The sequence below is a fragment of the Pongo pygmaeus genome, chromosome 3 (genome assembly GCF_028885625.2).
Source record: "Pongo pygmaeus isolate AG05252 chromosome 3, NHGRI_mPonPyg2-v2.0_pri, whole genome shotgun sequence".
In the NCBI taxonomy this organism is placed as follows: domain Eukaryota; kingdom Metazoa; phylum Chordata; class Mammalia; order Primates; family Hominidae; genus Pongo; species Pongo pygmaeus.
The window spans coordinates 95,828,427-95,843,073 of record NC_072376.2 but is presented as its reverse complement, the minus strand read 5'-3'; the positions used below and the strand labels follow the sequence as shown (position 1 = coordinate 95,843,073).

Sequence of the window (14,647 nt, the reverse complement as noted above, 5' to 3'; positions counted from 1 at the left end):
TCAAGGTTTCAGAGACAGCGCCCACCTTTTCAGACAGACCCTTGCTTGTGACCTCTGTACCTTATCCCTAAAACCATCCACTCTCCTTCAATGTGTTAATGATCTGCTCCTGTGTAGCCCCTCCCAAAGAGACTGCAACGCCCATACTATCTCTCTCTTTTAAACTTCTTGGCAGAACAGGGGTATCAGGTCTCCTCTAAGAAAGCACAAATATGCACCCCCTCATTCACTATCTAGGCCTAGCCCTTACCCCACTAACCCGAGGGCTCACAACCGACCGCATATCCCTCCTCCAGTCCCTCCCGCCTCCACAAACTAAGCAAGAAATTCTCTCTTTTCTAGGACTAGCAGGATATTTTAGGCTCTGGGTTCCCTCCTTTGCTCTACTTGCCAAACCACTATGCCAAGCTGCTAAAGGCCGTCTCCATGGGCCTTCAAACCCTGCACAGCCTATTATCCAACCTTTCCATCTACTCCAAAAGGCTCTCATCTCAGCCCCTCTCCTCACTCTCCCAGACCTCACCAAACCTTTCTCCCTCTATACCGACGAACGGCATGGAGTTGCATTAGGTGTTCTAACCCAGTCTAAGGGACCCACCCTCCAGGTTGTTGCCTACCTCTCTAAACAGCTTAAAGCCACAGTTCTCGGATGGCCTGCCTGTCTCTGAGCATTGGTGGCAGCTGCTCTCCTCAGCCTTGAAAGTCTAAAACTTTCTGTCCATGCCAACCTAACAGTTTATTCAACCCATAACATCAAAGACATGCTAGCTCACAACAGTGTACTAAGTCTCTTCTCTGCCCCACAGCTCCTCCAACTGTATGCTCTATTCATTGAAACTCCCCACATCACCATGCTAACCAGCTCCCATCTAAACCCAGCCACACTCTCTCCCTATCCTTGTTCTCTCCTCTTTACTCCTCAGAAGAAAAGGAGGACTTCCAGGCCCAAAACCTTCAAAAGCAAGGACCATGGTATGTCAAGGAATGGCGCTTCGTTCTTCCTCACTCTCAAACCCTTCCTCACCTCCAAAGCCTCCACAACTCTTTCCATGTTAGTTACAAACCTCTCCTGCAACTTCTCCGCCCTATTCTCACTTGTCCTCACCTTTCCAGCCGTGTTTGAGAAATTACCCAGTCCTGCTCTATCTGCCACTCAGTGTCACCCCAGGGCTCCCTCCTGCCTCGGCCTTTTCCTACCCACCAAGCCCAGGGCCAGGTACCTGGGCAAGACTGGCAAGTAGAATTCACTCACATGCCACCCGATAAACGGCTCTGCTATCTTCTAGTCTTTGTCTGTACTTTCTCCGGGTGGGTAGAAGCATTCCCAACAACTTCACAAACTTCAGAAAGTGCAACTATTGTCACACAAACTCTTATCATGCATATAATTCCCAGTTTCGGACTCCCAATATCCATCCAGTCCGATAACGGACCCGCCTTCATCAGCCAAATTACCCAAGGCGTCTCTACATCCCTAGGTATAAAATGGGTTCTCCACACACCCTACAGGCCTCAATCTTCAGGCAAAGTTTAAAAAGTTAACTCTGTCCTTAAAGCCCAACTCACCAAGCTGGCTGTAGACATCCACCAGTCATGAACAAAAAAATCTCCCTTTTGCCCTCATGAGACTCTTCACAACACCAAAGACACCCTCTTTTTATAGTCCCTTTGAAATCATGTATGACCAAACTTTTGTTTTGGGGCCTCCACCCTTACCAGACTCTGAGCCACTCAGGAATTACCTCCCTTCCTTAATCCAGACACGGTCTTCCATTTGTGAAGCAGCAAATGAGGCCATGCCTCTCCCTGTCAACACCACCTTGTCCTCTCCACATAACTGTCTTGCAGGCACAGACGTGTTTCCAGACAATCCAGACAATGCTCCTGCTACAACGACATGGTGGATACCAACCCATCTGTCAAGAATACCCAAAAAATTGAGGTTTTCTTTTTCCAAGGTGCCTGCGCCACCCCCTACGTCATGCCTGAAGTAGTTATTGAGAAAGTCATTCCTTTTACATTTGCTATAACCAAATAGACAACAATGTAAGATTCTCCCCAGGGCCTGAAAGCTTAAGGGGATGAGTGACTCCTCCCTGTTCAGGCCCAGTCCCAAGGCGCAAGGCCACTTGCGTCAGCAGTGTGTGTCAGCAAGATAGCAGAAGCAAGAAGAGAGCCAGCCGGAAGACACGTACCCCTGAAGATCAAGAAAGAGGCCATCTGGGTACAACGTAGCAGTTACGTCAGACTAGGACACTTCCTGTTTATAAAATCTTTGCCTCATCTTCACTTGGGGCTGACACCATTTTAGGCCTCAGCCTGCCTGCACCCAAGTGCTCATTAAAACAGCATGTTGCTCCAAAAAACAAAAAGATTGAAACTGGCCCAATAGTCTCATAGACTATTCTTTTTGATAAACACAGAAATTGACCCTTCTGGTCTCAATTTGAAAGTTATATTTATTTTATCAGAGTTCCTTCCTCAGGAAAGGACCTTCAGACCTCTCAAAATATAAGTATCAAAGAACTGAAAGTCACCAGATCACAGCACCAGGTGACTGCTTCCTTGCCCCTCCCCAGTTCTTGTTTTCTTACACATTGTTACACTTCATCCCTGATACATAAACCCGGCATTTTAGTAGTCAGGGAGATGGACTTGAGACTGAGCTCACATCTCCTTGGCTGCAGCATCCGACTAAAGCTTTCTTCCTTGGTAATACAATACAGTGATTGGCTTTCCATGCAGCAAGCAGCAGGACCTAGACCAAACCCCTGGTGTTTCAGTAACAAGATCTCTGTCCCAAGGCTACAGGTTCACTCACAGTGAACTCAGGTGAAGATGCAGACCTTAGAGTCAGATAACAGTGAGTTTGAGTTGAAGGAAAGCATTAAGCCTCAGTTTCTTCCTAAATAGAAAAAGTACAGCATCTCTTAGGACCTTAGTGAGACAAAATTATGTAATACAATGAATGCAAAAGTGTCTGGTCTGAAGTGAGCATGGCCTTCAGCAAGTAACTTCTGTTTATCTATGACTTTAATATAGTAGAATAGTAGTTTGTTATGAAATGAATAGTGTACAAACACACAATACTTCTCCACTTCCTGCCCCTGCCCCTGCCCCCAGCCCCAGCCAGCCAATCACAACTTTTACATTACAAAAAAGTCTATTTCAATTTCCTGACACATTTCTGTGAAGAGTAACTCACCACAATAATGAGCAAAGATTAATTTAAAGCATAAATAGAGCTTAGGCAACATAGGAAGACTCTGTCTCTACAAAAAAAAAAAAATTTTATTAGCCAGGTGTGGTGGCACATGCCTGTGGTCTCAGCCACTTGGGAAGCTGAGATGGGAGGATCACTGGATCCTAGTAGGTTGAGGCTATGGAGAGTCATGATTGTGCCACTGCACTCCTGCCTGGGTGACAGAGCAAGACCCTGTCTCAAACGCACACACAAAAACACACACATGTAAATAGGCTGGGTGCAGTGGATCACACCTGTAATCCCAGCACAGCACTTTGGGAGGCCAAGGTGAGAGGACTGCTTGAGCCTAGGAGTTCAAAGTTGCAGTGAGCCATGATTGTGCCACTGCACTCCAGCCAAGGCGACAAAGCGAGACTCCATCTCAGAAATAAATAAAATGAAATAGGGATGAAAAATATATGAGTGAAGAAAACAATGACCATCTTAAGAAAAAAAACCTGAAAAGTCCAAATGCATGAGATAATATTGTAGCATATATGCAACCTTCAAAATATGCCCAGTGGTTTCTTTCTCTGATGAATAAAGAAAATAAGTTTGGGGAAAGAGTCCCATTTTTGGAAATTGGGCCACTTGTACCATAGTTTATTCTTCTTAAAAAATTATGACTTGGGAGGAGCCAAGATGGCCGAATAGGAATAGCTCCGGTCTACAGCTCCCAGCGTGAGCGACGCAGAAGACGGGTGATTTCTGCATTTCCATCTGAGGTACCGTGTTCATCTCACTAGGGAGTGCCAGACAGTGGGCGCAGGTCAGTGGGTGAGCGCACCGTGCGCCAGCCAAAGCAGGGGCGAGGCATTGCCTCACTCGGGAAGCGCAAGGGGTCAGGGAGTTCCCTTTGCAGGGGTGACAGATGGCACCTGGAAAATCGGGCCACTCCCACCCGAATACTGTGCTTTTCCGACGGGCTTAGGAAACGGTGCCCCGGGAGAATATAGCCCGCACCTGGCTCGGAGGGTCCTACGCCCACGGAGTCTCGCTGATTGCTAGCACAGCAGTCTGAGATCAAACAGCAAGTCGGCAGCGAGGCTGGGGGAGGGGCGCCCGCCATTGCCCAGGCTCGCTTAGGTAAACAAAGCAGCCTGGAAGCTGAAACTGGGTGGAGCCCACCACAGCTCAAGGAGGCCTGCCTGCCTCTGTAGGCTCCACCTCTGGGGGCAGGGCACAGACAAACAAAAAGACAGCAGTAACCTCTGCAGACTTAAATGTCCCTGTCTGACAGCTTTGAGGAGAGCAGTGGTTCTCCCAGCATGCCACTGGAGATCTGAGAAAGGGCTGACTGCCTCCTCAAGTGGGTCCCTGACCCCTGACCCCCGAGCAGCCTAACTGGGAGGCACCCCCCAGCAGGGGCAGACTGACACCTCACACGGCCGGCCAGATACTCCAACAGACCTGCAGCTGAGGGTCCTGTCTGTTAGAAGGAAAACTAACAGAAAGGACATCCACACCAAAAACCCATCTGTACATCACCATCATCAAAGACCAAAAGTAGATAAAACCACAAAGATGGGGAAAAAACAGAGCAGAAAAACTGGAAACTCTAAAAAGCAGAGTACCTCTCCTCCTCCAAAGGAACGCAGTTCCTCACCAGCAACGGAACAAAGCTGGACGGAGAATGACTTTGACGAGCTGACAGAAGAAGGCTTCAGACGATCAAATTACTCCGAGCTACAGGAGGATATTCAAACCAAAGGCAAAGAAGTTGAAAACTTTGAAAAAAATTTAGAAGAATGTATAACTAGAATAACCAATACAGAGAAGTGCTTAAAGGAGCTGATGGAGCTGAAAACCAAGGCTTGAGAACTACGTGAAGAATGCAGAAGCCTCAGGAGCTGATGCAATCAAATGGAAGAAAGGGTATCAGCCCTGGAAGATGAAATGAATGAAATGAAGTGAGAAGGGAAGTTTAGAGAAAAAAGAATAAAAAGAAACGAGCAAAGCCTCCAAGAAATGTGGGACTATGTGAAAAGACCAAATCTACGTCTGATTGGTGTACCTGAAAGTGACGGGGAGAATGGAACCAAGTTGGAAAACACTCTGCAGGATATTATCCAGGAGAACTTCCCCAATCTAGCAAGGCAGGCCAACATTCAGATTCAGGAAATACAGAGAACGCCACAAAGATACTCCTCGAGAAGAGCAACTCCAAGACACATAATTGTAAGATTCACCAAAGTTGAAATGAAGGAAAAAATGTTAAGGGCAGCCAGAGAGAAAGGTCGGGTTACCATCAAAGGGAAGCCCATCAGACTAACAGCGGATCTCTCGGCAGAAACCCTACAAGCCAGAAGAGAGTGGGGGCCAATATTCAACATTCTTAAAGAAAAGAATTTTCAACCCAGAATTTCATATCCTGCCAAACTAAGCTTCATAAGTGAAGGAGAAATAAAATACTTTACAGACAAGCAAATGCTGAGAGATTTTGTCACCACCAGGCCTGCCCTAAAAGAGCTCCTGAAGGAAGTGCTAAACATGGAAAGGCACAACCGGTACCAGCCACTGCAAAATCATACCGAAATGTAAAGACCATCGAGACTACGAAGAGACTGCATCAACTAACGAGCAAAATAACCAGCTAACATCATAATGACAGGATCAGATGCACACATAACAATATTAACTTTAAATGTAAATGGACTAAATGCTCCAATTAAAAGACACAGACTGGCAAATTGGATAAAGACTCAAGACCCATCAGTGTGCTGTATTCAGGAAACCCATCTCACGTGCAGAGACACACATAGGCTCAAAATAAAAGGATGGAGGAAGATCTACCAAGCAAATGGAAAACAAAAAAAGGCAGGGGTTGCAATCCTAGTCTCTGATAAAACAGATTTTAAACCAACAAAGATCAAAAGAGACAAAGAAGGCCATTACATAATGGTAAAGGGATTAATTCAACAAGAAGAGCTAACTATCCTAAATATATATGCACCCAATACAGGAGCACCCAGATTCATAAAGCAAGTCCTGAGTGACCTACAAAGAGACTTAGACTCCCACACATTAATAATGGGAGACTTTAACACTCCACTGTCAACATTAGACAGATCAACGAAACAGAAAGTCAACAAGGATACCCAGGAATTGAACTCAGCTCTGCACCAAGCGGACCTAATAGACATCTACAGAACTCTCCACCCCAAATCAACAGAATATACATTTTTTTCAGCACCACACCACACCTATTCCAAAATTGACCATATACTTGGAAGTAAAGCTCTCCTCAATAAATGTAAAAGAACAGAAATTATAACAAACTATCTCTCAGATCACAGTGCAATCAAGCTAGAACTCAGGATTAAGAATCTCACTCAAAACCGCTCAACTACATGGAAACTGAACAACCTGCTCCTGAATGACTACTGGGTACATAACGAAATGAAGGCAGAAATAAAGATGTTCTTTGAAACCAACGAGAACCAAGACACAACATACCAGAATCTCTGGGATGCATTCAAAGCAGTGTGTAGAGGGAAATTTATAGCACTAAATGCCCACAAGAGAAAGCAGGAAAGATCCAAAATTGACACCCTAACATCACGATTAAAAGAACTAGAAAAGCAAGAGCAAACACATTCAAAAGCTAGCAGAAGGCAAGAAATAACTAAAATCAGAGCAGAACTGAAGGAAATAGAGACACAAAAAACCCTTCAAAAAATTAATGAATCCAGGAGCTGGTTTTTTGAAAGGATCAACAAAATTGATAGACCGCTAGCAAGATTAATAAAGAAAAAAAGAGAGAAGAATCAAATAGATGCAATAAAAAATGATAAAGGGGATATCACCACCGATCCCACAGAAATACAAACTACCATCAGAGAATATTACAAACACCTCTACGCAAATAAACTAGAAAATCTAGAAGAAATGGATAAATTCCTCAACACATACACCCTCCCAAGACTAAACCAGGAAGAAGTTGAATCTCTGAATAGACCAATAACAGGAGCTGAAATTGTGGCAATAATCAATAGCTTACCAACCAAAAAAAGTCCAGGACCAGATGGGTTCACAGCCGAATTCTACCAGAGGTACAAGGAGGAGCTGGTACCATTCCTTCTGAAACTATTCCAATCAATAGAAAAAGAGGGAATCCTCCCTAACTCATTTTATGAGGCCAGCATCATCCTGATACCAAAGCCTGGCAGAGACACAACAAAAAAAGAGAATTTTAGACCAATATCCTTGACGAACATTGATGCAAAAATCCTCAATAAAATACTGGCAAACAGAATCCAGCAGCACATCAAAAAGCTTATCCACCATGATCAAGTGGGCTTCATCCCTGGGATGCAAGGCTGGTTCAATATACACAAATCAATAAATGTAATCCAGCATATAAACAGAACCAAAGACAAAAACCACATGATTATCTCAATAGATGCAGAAAAGGCGTTTGACAAAATTCAACAACTCTTCATGCTAAAAACTCTCAATAAATTAGGTATTGATGGGACGTATCTCAAAATAATAAGAGCTATTTATGACAAACCCACAGCCAATATCATACTGAATGGGCAAAAACTGGAAGCATTCCCTTTGAAAACTGGCACAAGACAGGGATGCCCTCTCTCGCCACTTCTATTCAACATAGTGTTGGAAGTTCTGGCCAGGGCAATTAGGCAAGAGAAGGAAATCAAGGGTATTCAATTAGGAAAAAGAGGAAGTCAAATTGTCCCTGTTTGCAGATGACATGATAGTATATCTAGAAAACCCCATTGTCTCAGCCCAAAATCTCCTTAAGCTGATACACAACTTCAGCAAAGTCTCAGGATACAAAATCAATGTACAAAAATCACAAGCATTCTTATACATCAATAACAGACAAACAGAGAGCCAAATCATGAGTGAACTCCCATTTACAATTGCTTCAAAGAGAATAAAATACCTAGGAATCCAACTTACAAGGGATGTGAAGGACCTCTTCAAGGAGAACTACAAACCACTGCTCAAGGAAATAAAAGAGGATACAAACAAATGGAAGAACATTCCATGCTCATGGGTAGGAAGAATCAATATCATGAAAATGGCCATCCTTCCCAAGGTAATTTACAGATTCAATGCCATCCCCATCAAGTTACCAATGACTTTCTTCACAGAATTGGAAAAAACTACTTTAAAGTTCATATGCAACCAAAAAAGAGCCCGCATCGCCAAGTCAATCCTAAGCCAAATGAACAACGCTGGAGGCATCACGCTACCTGACTTCAAACTATACTACAAGGCTACAGTAACCAACACAGCATGGTACTGGTACCAAAACAGAGATATAGATCAATGGAACAGAACAGAGCCGTCAGAAATAATGCCACATATCTACAACTATCTGATCTTTGACAAACCTGACAAAAACAAGAAATGGGGAAAGGATTCCCTATTTAATAAATGGTGCTGGGAAAACTGGCTAGCCATATGTAGAAAGCTGAAACTGGATCCCTTCCTTACACCTTATACAAAAATTAATTCAAGATGGATTAAAGACTTAAATGTTAGACCTAAAACCATAAAAACCCTAGAAGAAAACCTAGGCAATACCATTCAGGACATAGGCATGGGCAAGGACTTCATGTCTAAAACACCAAAAGCAATGGCAACAAAAGCCAAAATTGAGAAATGGGATCTAATTAAACTAAAGAGCTTCTGCACAGCAAAGGAAACTACCATCAGAGTGGACAGGCAACCTACAAAATGGGAGAAAATTTTCGCAACCTACTCATATGACAAAGGGCTAATATCCAGAATCTACAATGAACTCCAACAAATTTACAAGGAAAAAACAAACAACCCCATCAAAAAGTGGGCGAAGGACATGAACAGACACTTCTCAAAAGAAGACATTTATGCAGCCAAAAAACACATGAAAAAATGCTCACCATCACTGGCCATCAGAGAAATGCAAATCAAAACCACAATGAGATACCATCTCACACCAGTTACAATGGCAATCATTAAAAAGTCAGGAAACAACAGGTGCTGGAGAGGATGTGGAGAAATAGGAACACTTTTACACTGTTGGTGGGACTGTAAACTAGTTCAACCCTTGTGGAAGTCAGTGTGGCGATTCTTCAGGGATCTAGAACTAGAAATTCCATTTGACCCAGCCATCCCATTACTGGGTATATACCCAAAGGACTATAAATCATGCTGCTATAAAGACACATGCACACGTATGTTTATTGCGGCATTATTCACAATAGCAAAGACTTGGAACCGACCCAAATGTCCAACAATGATAGACTGGATTAAGAAAATGTGGCACATATACACCATGGAATACTATGCAGCCATAAAAAATGATGAGTTCATGTCCTTTGTAGGGACATGGATGAAATTGGAAATCATCATTCTCAGTAAACTATCGCAAGAACAAAAAACCAAACACTGCATATTCTCACTCATAGGTGGGAATTGAACAATGAGAACACATGGACACAGGAAGGGGAACATCACACTTCGGGGACTGTTGTGGGGTGGGGGTAGGGGGAGGGATAGCATTGGGAGATATACCTAATGCTAGATGACGAGTTAGTGGGTGCAGCGCACCAGCATGGCACATGTATACATATGTAACTTACCTGCATGTTGCGCACATGTACCATAGAGCCTAAAGTATTATAATAATAATAATAATAATAAAAAGAAAAAAAAATTATGACTTAACTTTTATGTTAAATATTTGTTTGAAGAAAGCTGAGGCAAGTTTTATTAAAGAAAAATTTTGTTTGATGGCTGGGCGCGGTGGCTCATGCCTGTAATCCCAGCACTTTGGGAGGCCGAGGAGGGCAGATCACTTGAGGTCAGGAGTTCAAAACTAGCCTGGCCAACATGGTGAAACCCCATCTCTATTAAAAATACAAAACTTAGCTGGGCATGGTGGCAGGCGCCTATAATCCTAGCTACTTGGGAGGCTGAGGCAGGAGAGAGAATCGCTTGAACCCAGGAGGCAGAGGTTGCAGTGATCCAAGATCACATGCCACTGCACTCCAGCCTGGATGACAGAGAGACACTCTGTCTCAAAAAAAAAAAAAAAGAAAAAGAAAAATTGTGCTTGTTTTACTTTTCACCAGTCTGCTCTGGCATGCTACTAATGATATCAGAATGGGGTCAATGATAGCCAGTGTGTGCAGTATTTTCCCCACCCTGTTCCCAACTCCAAATTATTGTCACTGTGGTGATGGACACCAGTTTTGGCCAGTGTGGCATTGTACTTTATTTTATATTTCCTCAAAGCTGGGCAGTTGTTGGTGAGGTCAACCGATTTTGCTTTGCCTTGTCTGATCATATTCAGAGTCTGCTTGCATCCTAGCATGTACTATCCACCTTTCACAATGAGTTGGAACCTGGAGTTTATCAACTCCAGTGACTTTTTCATCTTCACTGTAGCCAGCATCTTCCTGCCTTAGATATGCGATGCCCCCCAGTCAAGAGCAGCCACCAAGATAGCCAGGGAGCAAGAAAGGAAGGAGTTCTCACAATGCAAAGTTCTTCACAGCCTACATTAAATATTTTTTAAAATCATAGTCTCCGGTTCTGCCTTTTGTGTACATTCCCCATTTTTGCAGGCTTTAATGACTTCCCACTAAAATTTAACAGGTTTATAATGGGGTTCTATAGACATATATATTACTGGTATACTAAAACCTAATTTTCCAAGTACTATTTATACTACTTCCCAATCCCACTATTCAGCTACTTATACAAAATCCTCATTCATATATTCTAGTACTTTCTTTTAGTTGGGATGTAAATGTGTTGTTAATTAATTTATTTAAAATGGCATCAAATGCCATTACCTTGTTAAAGAGTGCCAAAGATTTAAGCAAAATATTCAATGGAGCTGGGTACAGTGGCTCACACCTGTAATCCCAGCATGTTGGGAGTCTGAGGCAGGTGGATCATTTGAGACCAGGAGTTCGAGACCAGCCTGGCCAACATGGAAATACCCCATCTCTACTAAAAACACAAAAATTAGCCGGGCATAGTGGCACATGCCTGTAATCCCAGCTACTCTGGAGGTTGAGGCACGAGAATCATTTGAGCTTGGGAGGCAGAGGTTGCAGTGAGCCAAGATAGTGCCACTGCACTCCAGCCTGGGTGAAAGAGCAAGACTCTGTCAAAAAAAAAAAAAGAGACAGAAAGGGAGAGAGAGAGACAGAGAAAGAAGAAAGAAAAAGAAAGAAAAGAAAAAAAGAAAGAAAGAGAGAAAGAAAGAAAGAAAGAAAGAAAGAGAAAGAAAGAAAGAAAGAAAGAAAGAAAGAAAGAAAGAAAGAAAGAAAGAAAGAAAGAAAGAAAGAAAGAAAGAAAGAAAGAAAGAGAAAGAAAGAAAGAAAGAAAGAAAGAAAAATGTTCAATGGGTTCTGAGGCAATTGGTCTAAGAGAGTTGTGGAGGGCAAGACCACACCCTCTGTAATGGTGCAGTTCTTCCCTTGGAGGTGTGGCAGTCATCCTGAGGGGAGATGGATTCTAGAACAGAAAATAATGTGGGGCAGTGCACCTTTCATTAGAAGGAGGAAGGAAAACCTTTCCTTTATCTTGTCTTCTGCCATTCGGCTTAGACTCTGAGAGTAGAGAATCTTAACGCTACACACAGTAGTAGTGGGACTGAGACTTGGGCTATGGTAGTGTTGGTTTGGGGCCAGTCAGAGAAAGTTCCATAAAAGACCCTGAGTAAGGGCCTGGCCCTTATAGTTTTTTGTTTTGTTGTGTTTTTAACTTTAATTTTAGGCCGGGCGCAGTGGCTCGTGCCTGTAATCTCAGCACTTTGGGAGGCCAAGGTGGGTGGATCACCAGGTCAGGAGTTCAAGACCAGCCTGGCCAACATAGTGAAACCCGTCTCTACTAAAAATACAAAAAAAAAATAGCCAGCCATGGTGGCAGGTGCCTGTAGTCCTAGCAACTTGGGAGGCTGCGGCAGGAGAATCGCTTGAACCAGGGAGGTGAAGGTTCGCAGTGTGCCAAGATTGCACCACTGCACTCCAGCCTGGGCAACACAGCAAGACTCTATCTAAAAAATAAATAAATAAATAAAATAAAAATATTTAATTTTAAGTTCAGGGATACGTATGCAGGTTTGTTACATAGGTAAGTTTGTGTCATGGGGGTTTGGTGTACAGATTATTTCATCACCCAGGTATTAAGCCTAGTACCCATTAGTTATTTCTCCTGATCCTCTCCCTCCTCCCACCCTCCACCCTCCTGTAGACCCCAGTGTCTGTTGTTCCCCTCTTTGTGTTCATGTGTTCTCATCATTTAACTACTACTTGTAAGTGAAAACATGCATATTCAGTTTTCTGTTCCTGGATTAGTTTGCTAAGGATAATTGTTACAGGTAGTTAGGCATGAGCAGGGGCAGGAGAAGACTCCCCAACCCACATCGGTGCCAGGGAGAGGCCATTTCCTGATGGTCCACACCTTTTGCACTAAAGTGTTAATTGAATGCAGACACCAGGGAAAAGCAACTTCCCAGGCATGCACTTTAAGAGACAAAATGGTGGAGTATGACCCTCCAAGAAAACACCACCGAAAAAGGGGAGAAAGCCTCAGATGGGCATGTGTACAACTTCCTAAACACGTGCACCCAAAGATAAGGAGGGCGCTGTGCATGTGGGCAGCCCACCCTAAGGGAAGAGTCATGGGAAAGCCAGCCTATAAAGTTCCAGGATCAAGGTTAAACACCACACTTGATCTCAGTGCCTGCTTGGGTCTTTTACAAGCCTACTCTCCTTTTCTTTCTTTCCTGTTCTAAAGCCTTTTAAATAAACTTCCACTTCTGCTCTGAAATTTGTTTCAGTCTCCTTGTCTGCTTTATGCCTCTCAGTTGAATTCTTTCTTCTGAGGAGGCAAGAATTGAGGTTGCTGCAGACCCGTACAGATTTGCCACCAGTAACTCAGATACCTTCCACCAGTAACATAATGGCCTCCAGCTCCATCCATATTCTTGCAAAGGACATGCTCTCATCAATGGAAGACTAGATAAAGAAAATGTGGTACACATACTCAATGGAATACTATGCAGCCCTTGTAGTTTTGCATTACTCTTAGCTTTCCGTATCTGTAAAGCATTCAGTAAAGCTACATCAATTGTCAGGCCATGAGCCATCCAGCTTCTTTCTCTTTGGAGACCATATGTCCCAAATTATCATCACAGTCTCATGGATTAAGAACAGCAGATGGCTGGGCACAGTGGCCCATGCCTGTAAACCCAGAACTTTGGGAGGCCAAGGTAGGAGGATCACTTGAAGCCAGGAGTTCCAGACCAGCCTGGGCAACACACCAAGACCTCATGTCTACAAAAAAAAATTTTTTTAATTAGCTGACTGGTGGTGGATGTCTATAGTCCTAGCCACTCAGGAGACTGAAAAATACATAAATGGCCAGGTACAGTGGCTCACGCCTGTAACCCTAGCACTTTGGGAGCCTGAGGCAGGTGGATCATCTGAGCTCAGGAGTTCGCGGCCAGCCTGGGCAACACAGTGAAACCTCGTCTCTGCTGAAAAATACAAAAAATTAGCTGGGTGTGGCAGCATGTGCCTGTAATCCTGGCTACTGGGGAGGCTGAGAGAGGAGAATCCCTTGAACCCGGGAGGCATGGGTTGCAGTGAGCCAAGGTCGCACCATTGCACTCCAGCCTGGGCGGCAGAGCATGTCTCCATCTCAAAAACAAACAAACAAAAAACAAACAAACAAACCAAAAAAACCATAAACATTTAGGCTGGGTGCGGTGGCTCACGCCTGTAATTCCAGCACTTTGGGAGGCCCAGGCTGGCAGATTACTTGATGTCAGGAGTTAAGACCAGCCTGGCCAACATGGCAAAACCCTGACTCTCCTAAAAATACAAAAATGAGCTGGGCGTGGGGGTGCATGCCTTTAATCCTGGCTACTCGGGAGGCTGAGGTACGATAATTGCTTGGACCTGGAAGGTATAGGTTGCAGTGAGCCGAGATTGTGCCAGTGCATTTCAGCCTGGGTGACAGAGCAAGACTCTATCTCAAAAAAATAAAAATAAACATTTAAACAAGATATTTTAGTTTTCTCTTGCTTCATAAAAAAAAAACACACACACACTCTAAAATTTAGTAGCTTAAAATAACAATGATCTGTTATTTCTCATGATTCTGCAGGTTGACTGAATTTAACTGGGTGGTTCTTCCACTCCACTTGTTGTATTTGAAGTCACTCATGAGGCTATGTTCAGCCCGAAGCACACCTGGGGCCAAACCATTCCAGAGAAGCTCATCCTCTAGAGTGTCTCTCCACATGGCTCTCATCATTCAGTGGTCTGGCCTGAGCTTTTGTACAGCACAGTGGCTGACTTCAAAGATGTTGAAGGTGGAAGCTTCCAGAACACTTAAAGCCTAAGTGTGGAAGTGGCAGAGTCACAC

At 43.7% G+C, this 14,647-nt stretch overlaps 1 pseudogene; it reads right to left on the bottom strand.

Annotated features, from left to right (window-relative positions):
- Window positions 1-10,318: 10,318 nt before the first annotated feature.
- LOC129034801 (large ribosomal subunit protein eL30-like) lies at window positions 10,319-10,655 on the bottom strand (annotated as a pseudogene).
- Between the last annotated feature and the right edge of the window lie 3,992 nt (window positions 10,656-14,647).